Raw genomic sequence first — 8,313 nt, 5'->3', positions numbered from 1 at the left:
AAAAACTAACGATATTATATGTGTTTGTTAATTCAATTAAAAAAAGGGAAAAGTTTATTAAATGTGACTCAAAATTCAACTTATTTCAATAATTAAAGTTTAATTTCCCTGCACATATTTTAAGTAATGAGATCATTTTTCAACTCAAAAAATATTATGACTATGTATTTATTTTTATGAGATTTTTTGGCTCATTTTATGAGATGAACTTAATTAATATAAATGTTATAAGTATATATAAGGAAAATATTTTTAATATATTGCGGCGACTCTGTGTCAAAAAAGTAAGAAGCAGCGGGACGGGCACGTTGTTGAAATGGTGTTTAATGGATGAAGGGTTTTTTGGGATGGTCTTCGGCGGATTGGTTGAAAAGAGAGAGAGGCAATCTCGGCAGTGAAAATGAGAGGAAGAGAGAGAAATTGTTAGATATTAATTTTTGTGAGACCCACAATCTTTTGTTGCTTTGACCAATAATGTCAGGTAAGACTGAACCTATCTGAGTTGGTTTCGTTTAATTGGACAGATCACAAATTACATGGTACTCCTAGTGCACGCAAGAATTTCTCCTGCTCCGTGTACGCGCAGGCCCTACACTAGTTAATTATTGTCCTTCTCCTCCTCTTCCTTAATAATGTCTTCAAAGCTCAAATTGTTATGAATATTATAACATATAGATGTCCATCTCCTCTTCTTCCTCTTCCTCTTCCTCTTAACTTCATCATCAATTCCCACTATTTACACTAGGTATTAATCTTCCACTACTCTATTATCTTTCCACTATGCCTTTAATCTTGTAACTCCCCCCACTCATATTCATATGGTTTATTGTCCACTATCTATTATTTAAGTACAAATGTAATTTATGTGTAAGACTATGCCTATAAATAAGGCATGTCATTGTATTGTGATATAAGTGAAGCAAGTGAAGGAATACAATATCATTCTCTCATTTTCTTGTCTGCTTCTCTTCTTCAATATACTTTCATTGTTGGTTTATTTCATATCACGTTATCAGCACGAGATTCTCTACCATCCAAATTTATGGCTCCTAGTTGATACACATTGAAGTTTTGTTCGTTGAATGAAGATAGTTTGATCCGAACAGTTTGGTAAGATTTCTTCAATTTATTTAGAGGAAATGATGGTTTTGCATCTTAACTATATTGATTCATTGGCAACCGAATTTTTATTTATCGTATTGAGATATGAAAATTTTTATTTCTTACTTTTCTTATATTTTTATGATCCTACTATCCTTATACTTCTTGATTTGCTATGAGGTTTATGTTTTATCTATAAAATTACTATATATGATTATCATCTCTGATATTGATTAATTGTTGTCTTGGAAAGTAGAATGTTAAATATATAAACATGGCTAGAGCCATTGTACTCTTAATTTTGGGATTAGATGGCCAGAAGCCACATCACGTTTTAATGATTCTTTGATCAAAGACGATCTTGTGGTTGTAACAGAAGGCATGGCAAAATTGCCACAATTTGATAATCTATATCAAAATCCTGAAGATTGATAATTTAAAAATTAAATGATACAAAAGAACTTCCTAGTTCTGAACATTTTATTATAGTCCGAAGACTAATATTTGAGAAATTGATGGTGTGCTATTAAAAGCAAAGAATATATCTATAAGAGTGATAAAGAGTATGATCACATTGTATCAGTGGAACTGATAACTAAAGGGCAATAATCTTGAGGCTTGACTATTGAATCATAACAGCATAATTAGTAATAGCCCTATGATTAATATGATAAAATTATGAACAACTGTTATAATATGACCAGAAGTCATATAGACAAATATATATCAATTCATTGAAAAGCAAATGTTAAAAAAATGGTTGTGGAACCAAAAAAACCATATGATATTATCAAAATATCGAAGGTAATTCTAATACCTGAAGACAATAAGTTGTGAAGAAAGATAGATCCCAAAGTATATATAAAATAGAAAACATATAAGTATATGCCTAGAAGGCTATATGTATAATGTTTAATTTTTATCAGTCTTTAAATTTATTGTGATTTGTGAGAAACAAATTGTTATAAGAATTTGATATTGTGATATTGATAAGTGTATGATATAAACTAAATAGATCAAATAGATCCAAAAGGTTACTAGTTATATTTTGTTTATTTATATCTTATTTATATGATCTGATTTAATATTAGTTTTGAATATTTTAAATGTCTATAGTACCTTGATTAATATTAAGAAGTTTTAAATGTTAATTTTATTTACTTTATTTTCTTAAGTTCATTTTAAATGTTCTTCATCATTTTTGTATGTTCTCTATGTGTATTGCAAGTTAAATCTGTGATACTCATAATATTTGTTATTATATTAATGATATATTGAAATAAAGTTGTCTTTTATATTCATCTTAATTTATAGTTCCTAAAGAACTAGATGTAATAGTATTAATATAGTTCCAGAAGAACTAATACTGATTTTTCTTCATGAGCAAACAAAGTATTGATAGTGAAAAATACAACCCATAGATCTACATCACAGCGTTGGTTCTCCAAAGAGTGTAAATGTTATAGTACAATTGGATTAAAGTCCGTATTATATATGAACTAGGAGGTACTTGGTGGCTTCCAAGCAAAAGATAGGTTATTGGCTTTAACCTATTATATGCTAGCAACTGTTTATGAAAATATGAATAAAGCAATCATGTTTGAATGACTCGATTTTAAGGGGAAGACTATTAGAATATAAGTATGAGTTGATATTGGATATATTTTTCATATCAATTTCATAAATGGATATCATCAATCATATGTTATATTGAAAAGTTTATTATTGGTAATGAAACATGGTACAGTAAACCAGAAGTTTACTGATATAATTAAATTTATTATTGGCATGACTTGTTTGATCATCTTAAACTATATGATGCAACAAATTATTGAAGATTATGTATTGATATCCATTGAAGAACCAGAAGATTCTTCCGAATAGCCAACATTTTTAAGAATTCGTATGTGCTGCTTGTTCTCAAAGAAAAATTGATATCACTAGTTATGTTTTGTTTTCGAATGGATCACTACATTTCTGGAAATATACATGAGCCCATTTAGAAGCACATAAACCATACAAGTATTTAATATTTATAGATGCATCTATATAAAATGGTAAGATGTGTGATTGACATTAATTTGCAACCTAAAGTTTGCAAGATTATTTAGATAAACATTTCCGGACTATGTGATTCCCAAAACTTGACTTTAAAGATGCTAGTGAATTTATATATCAGGCTTTTAATATTGATCAGCCTGCTTAACAGATTGATCTAGCAAAATCATTTGTTAATGCCTCCGTGAATAGCTTGATTAATATTTATGAGAACAAATTTTTTTCATTTTCGTGTTGGCATATTTGACTTAATATATTGCAGTACTTATAGACATCAAGGCAACCAAATTCTCCCAATAAAATTGGCTTTTGGTCAGAAGCCAAATATTTTTCATTTAAAAAAATTGAAATGTGCAATATTTATCCCTACCAATCCACCACAATGCACATAGATGGATATTAAAAGAAAGTTGGGACATATGTTGGGTAAGAACCTCCTTCTTCTTGTTTGTCTCTAAATGGAACAAAACAATGTTCCTAAAAGAAACAAATGGATTTAGGAGACTTATATTGCATAATTAGTTGACTATTATTCGACAAAATTTTCCTAACATGAGGGGGAGAAATTGAGTAGCTGGAAAAAAGAATGCATGGAATGCATCATTACGATCAAATATAGATCCTCATATATATTAGTATGGACTAGAAGTTCATCAAAATTGTATTCATGAAATACTACAAAATATTTTACTGACTTAAATGAAAATTTTTAAATCTCTTATTCAAGCTAAAAATGCTCCAATTATTTTAAATATTACGACATGCCAGAAGCATGAGAGGTTAATCGGTTCCAATATAAATATCTTGAATAAAGAGGAGCATACAACTTAGAAGTTGTATTAAGGTGGCATGTGCTCTAGAAGAGTATCAAGACATAACTAATTATAAAACCCCGGAAGAGGTTTAGGTACCTGAAAAGGAAGAAAGAGATCTCAACAAGTTATGTTACAAAAGAAAAAATGGAACTGAAAAGGTAAAGTTGTCAACAATGATTTTCATAAGAATATCATATGATAAAAAGAGGATCTTACGTATAGATCTATTATACAAAGTAGATATAAATTTGCCAAGAAGAAAAGAAAAAGGAAAAAGATGTGATGAAAATGTTATTTCGATATGTGAAAATGGGCTTATAGTCCCAACACATATAAAGTTTCTATAGAATATATAGACATTTATGTGAAAATATAGATTTTCACAAATGATTATGATGAGACGTATTACTTTGTGGTAGATATAATTTTACATATTGGAATAGTCTGGCATTATGAAATGTGCCTGCTAGATGACCCATGGATGAGGATCATTAAATAGTAAAATTTACATTATAATTCTTGAAGGATCAAAAATATGCCAGGAGCATATATAAGAAAATCTTTCAGTATATAAAATATTATGAAGATTAAAATAATTTCATTATGTATGATCCATTTTATAGTTTTGAATCAAAATATATGAAATTCCCTAAAGAATTTCACTTGGCAAAAGTATACAATTCAAGTTCTTGAGAACAATGATTAAGTTAAATAAGTTGCTAGAAGCAATCAGGATGTATATAGTATAACCGATTAAGTAAAATATGGTTGAAGAAATGATATACAAATGATCAAATTTGCCCATGCATTTTTATGAAAGATCTGAAAGTGAGTTTGCTATAATTGTTTATGTTGATGACATAAATATTATTAGAACTCCTGAAGAGTTTACAAAAGCTATGGATTGCTTAAAGAAAGAATTTGAAATGAATGGCTTGGAAAGAACAAAGTTTTGCCTCAATTGCAAATTGAATACTTGAGAAATAAAGATTTTTGTGTATCAAATAATTGATATAAGAAAGGCCTTAAAGTGTTTTTATATAGATAAATCACATCTATTATATACTTTGATGGTTGTGAGATTTGTGGAGGTGAATAAGAACCTTATATTTTTGAGAAGGTGATGAAAAACTACTTGGTCCAGAAGTACCATATCATATCTTATCAGTTATGCATGATGTCACATATTATTTGCTGTTAACTTACTGTTAGATATAGTTCTTCACGAAAGACATTGGAATATAATTCTAGATTCCTTTTTTATCCACATGTTGTTAATTCCAGATGAAGTATTTCATGATATTCAAAAGATGGTGAAATATATATCTAGCAAATCCATTCCAGTGAAAATCTAGCAGATTTGTTCACCAAGTCACTTCTTTGTATGATATTTGAAAAGTTTGTTCATGATATCAGATGTCACAGACTCAAGGATATCAATTGATGTTATCAAGGGGGAGTTAATACACGCTGTACTTTTTTTTCCTTGTCTATGGATTTTTCCCACTGGGTTTTCCTAGCAAGTTTTTTTAATGAGGCAGCATCAAATAGTGTATCAGTGAATATGTACTCTTTTTCTTCTACTAGGTTTTTATCCCGCAAGGTTTTTCCTAGTTGAAGTTTTTAATGAGGCACATACATTATATAATGGACATCCAAGGGGGAGTGTTATGAATATTATAACATGTGGATGTCCATCTCCTCTTTTTCCTCTTCCTCTTCCTCTCAACTTCATCATCAATTCCCATTACTTACACTAGGCATTAATCTTCCACTACTCCATTACCTTTCCACTATGCTTTTACTTGTAACTCCCCCCACTCAAATTCATATGGTTTATTGTCCACTATCTATCATTTAAGTACAAATGTAACTTATGTGTAAAACTATGCCTATAATAAGGCATGTCATTGTATTGTGATATAAGTGAAGCAAGTGAAGGAATACAATATCATTCTCTCATTTTCTTGTCTGCTTCTCTTCTCCAATGTACTTTCATTGTTGGTTAATTTCATATCACAATGCTTTTTTTCTAAATACAATTATCTGCGAGGTATTTAATAAGCTTTTTATGATTTTATCCTTATCAGCTTAATAAATGTAAAGAAAAATAATGTAAATAGGTAAAAGAAAATATATATATATATATATAAAGTTAAGACGTATTCAACATCTCAAAATATTTTTCATGTGCGTCAAATACCATAAAGTCTTGGTATTGAATGCACCAAAAACTATTTAAAAAGCTAGACATACATAAAAAAAAATATTTTAGGGTATTGGATGTATCAAAAAGTACTTCATCATGTTGGGTGTATTTAAAAGATATTTCAGAGTATTAGATACACCATAAAATATTTTAAGGTACTTGATGTTCTTGAGAAAATACTTGGAGGTGCTAAATGCCCATTAACCTTTTTATAAGAACAAATATGAAAAAAAAAATATCAATTTAATACATTTATTGATTTGTGAGTTTGTGATCTAAGTGACTTATAAATAGGAATATAGTGGTACTATCTTTTGTCCTAAATAATAAATATAACAACTAGTTTGTTATGCAACTTATAGTATAAATTAGCTCTTATATTTAGAGCAGGAGGCACTAATATCACTCCACTTTTGCTCAAACCTTCTGTCCTTAATATTATTTGTTTTCCAACAACTAAATTTTAATTAACTCCTCGTAGTAGAGAAATATCTATAAAAGACACTAATTTAAATGTAAAAAATTATACTCTAAATACATCTCTCCCTTTTGCATTCCTTTTTACATTCAGAATTTAAAAACATCTGAATAAAATACCCTTCCAATCATAAATATACACTCATTCATTAATATAAATTATAATATAAAATAAGTTTTATATTTATGACACGAGGGAGTATTATTTCAGGTAAAAATATTAGATGACATAAAGAACATTTCATCATTTCCCCAAAAGCATTTACCAGTTCCTATTCAACTACCTTCCTCGAAAAAAAATTTCAGAATTCAGAAACATGCATAATTATTACTTCCTCCTGTTCAAAATTTTGTTATCAAATAACTGAATTATACACCTCAAAAGATTAATTAAAATTTATTAAAGACATTAACACATAAAAAGTGAAACTTTTTTCTTAAAATATCTTTATTCTTCAATATTTTATTCTAATAATAAATTTATAATAATTTTATTTTAGTGCTCTTTAAAATTTTTGAATTAGACATATATTTATATTTTATTATAATAAATGCATATTTATTTTTATAATTTTAAAATCCGAATTAAAAGAATAAAATTTCCTAAAAACTTAATATAATTGAAATAATTTTATTTGAACCAACTATTAAATATTTATTATTTCATAATTATATAAAAATTAATTTAAATTTACAATCAATATTTATATTTCAGTATCATTTATTTAATTAAGTTAAGTTATATTATAAATAAAGGATTAAGATGCATCCAGCACCCTGAAGTATTTTCTCAGGTGCATCCAGCATCCTAAAGCATTTTGTGGTGCATTCAACACCCCCGAAGTATTTTTTAGGGGCACCCTGCACCTTGAAGTATTTTTTTTTTGCCTTGGTACTGGATGCCCCAAAAAATATTTTTACGTGCTGGATGCACCTAAAAAAATACTTCAGAGTACTGGATGCACTACAAATTACTTCAGAGTGTTAAATGCACCCAAGAACATACTTCGGGGTGCTGAATGCACCACAAAATACTTTAAAGTATTGGATATATCTGAGAAAATATTTCAGGGTGCTAGATATACATTAACTCTAAATAAAGTTAAAAAATATAGAGAGGTGACGTGATTAAAAATCATGTAAAATTATAAGGATATGATAAAAAGAACTATTTCCTCTTTCCCTAGCTCTTGAAAAGTAATTTTCTTATCGTTAATCAACGACCACCTCTTATTCTAAAGTGACGAAGAAAACTACTGCATTTATTAATCTCTTATAAATCTCTGTGTTGTGAATGAGTTTCAGTTTTCACTCGGAAAAGAAAATTCTCTAAACATGCAATTACTCCATGCGTACATAACATGACTCATTTTAAATAATTTATCAAAAATAATAAATGATAATTAACTCATTAAATCTGTTTTAAATTTAATTTTTTTTAATTTTACCCATATCAAGTGAGATTGTAAAGGTCAGTTGGACATTGTCCAATAAAAACGTACCACCTCAATTAATTGGAGGCCCACAAGTCTTTGTGTTTTTGTTTTTTTTGCCCGAATTCTGCTACAAGTCGCTCATATGAAAATGACTCCCATAGACTGACAAAATGATTGAGTTGGTGTGTTTTTATTGAACAACATTCAAGCGACGTGG

This window comes from Neltuma alba, unplaced genomic scaffold (assembly GCF_004799145.2).
Source record: "Neltuma alba isolate B1F8T4 unplaced genomic scaffold, ASM479914v2 tig00001637_pilon, whole genome shotgun sequence".
NCBI lineage: Eukaryota > Viridiplantae > Streptophyta > Magnoliopsida > Fabales > Fabaceae > Neltuma > Neltuma alba.
The sequence above is the reverse complement of the archived record's forward strand: the minus strand, read 5'-3'. Positions refer to the sequence as shown.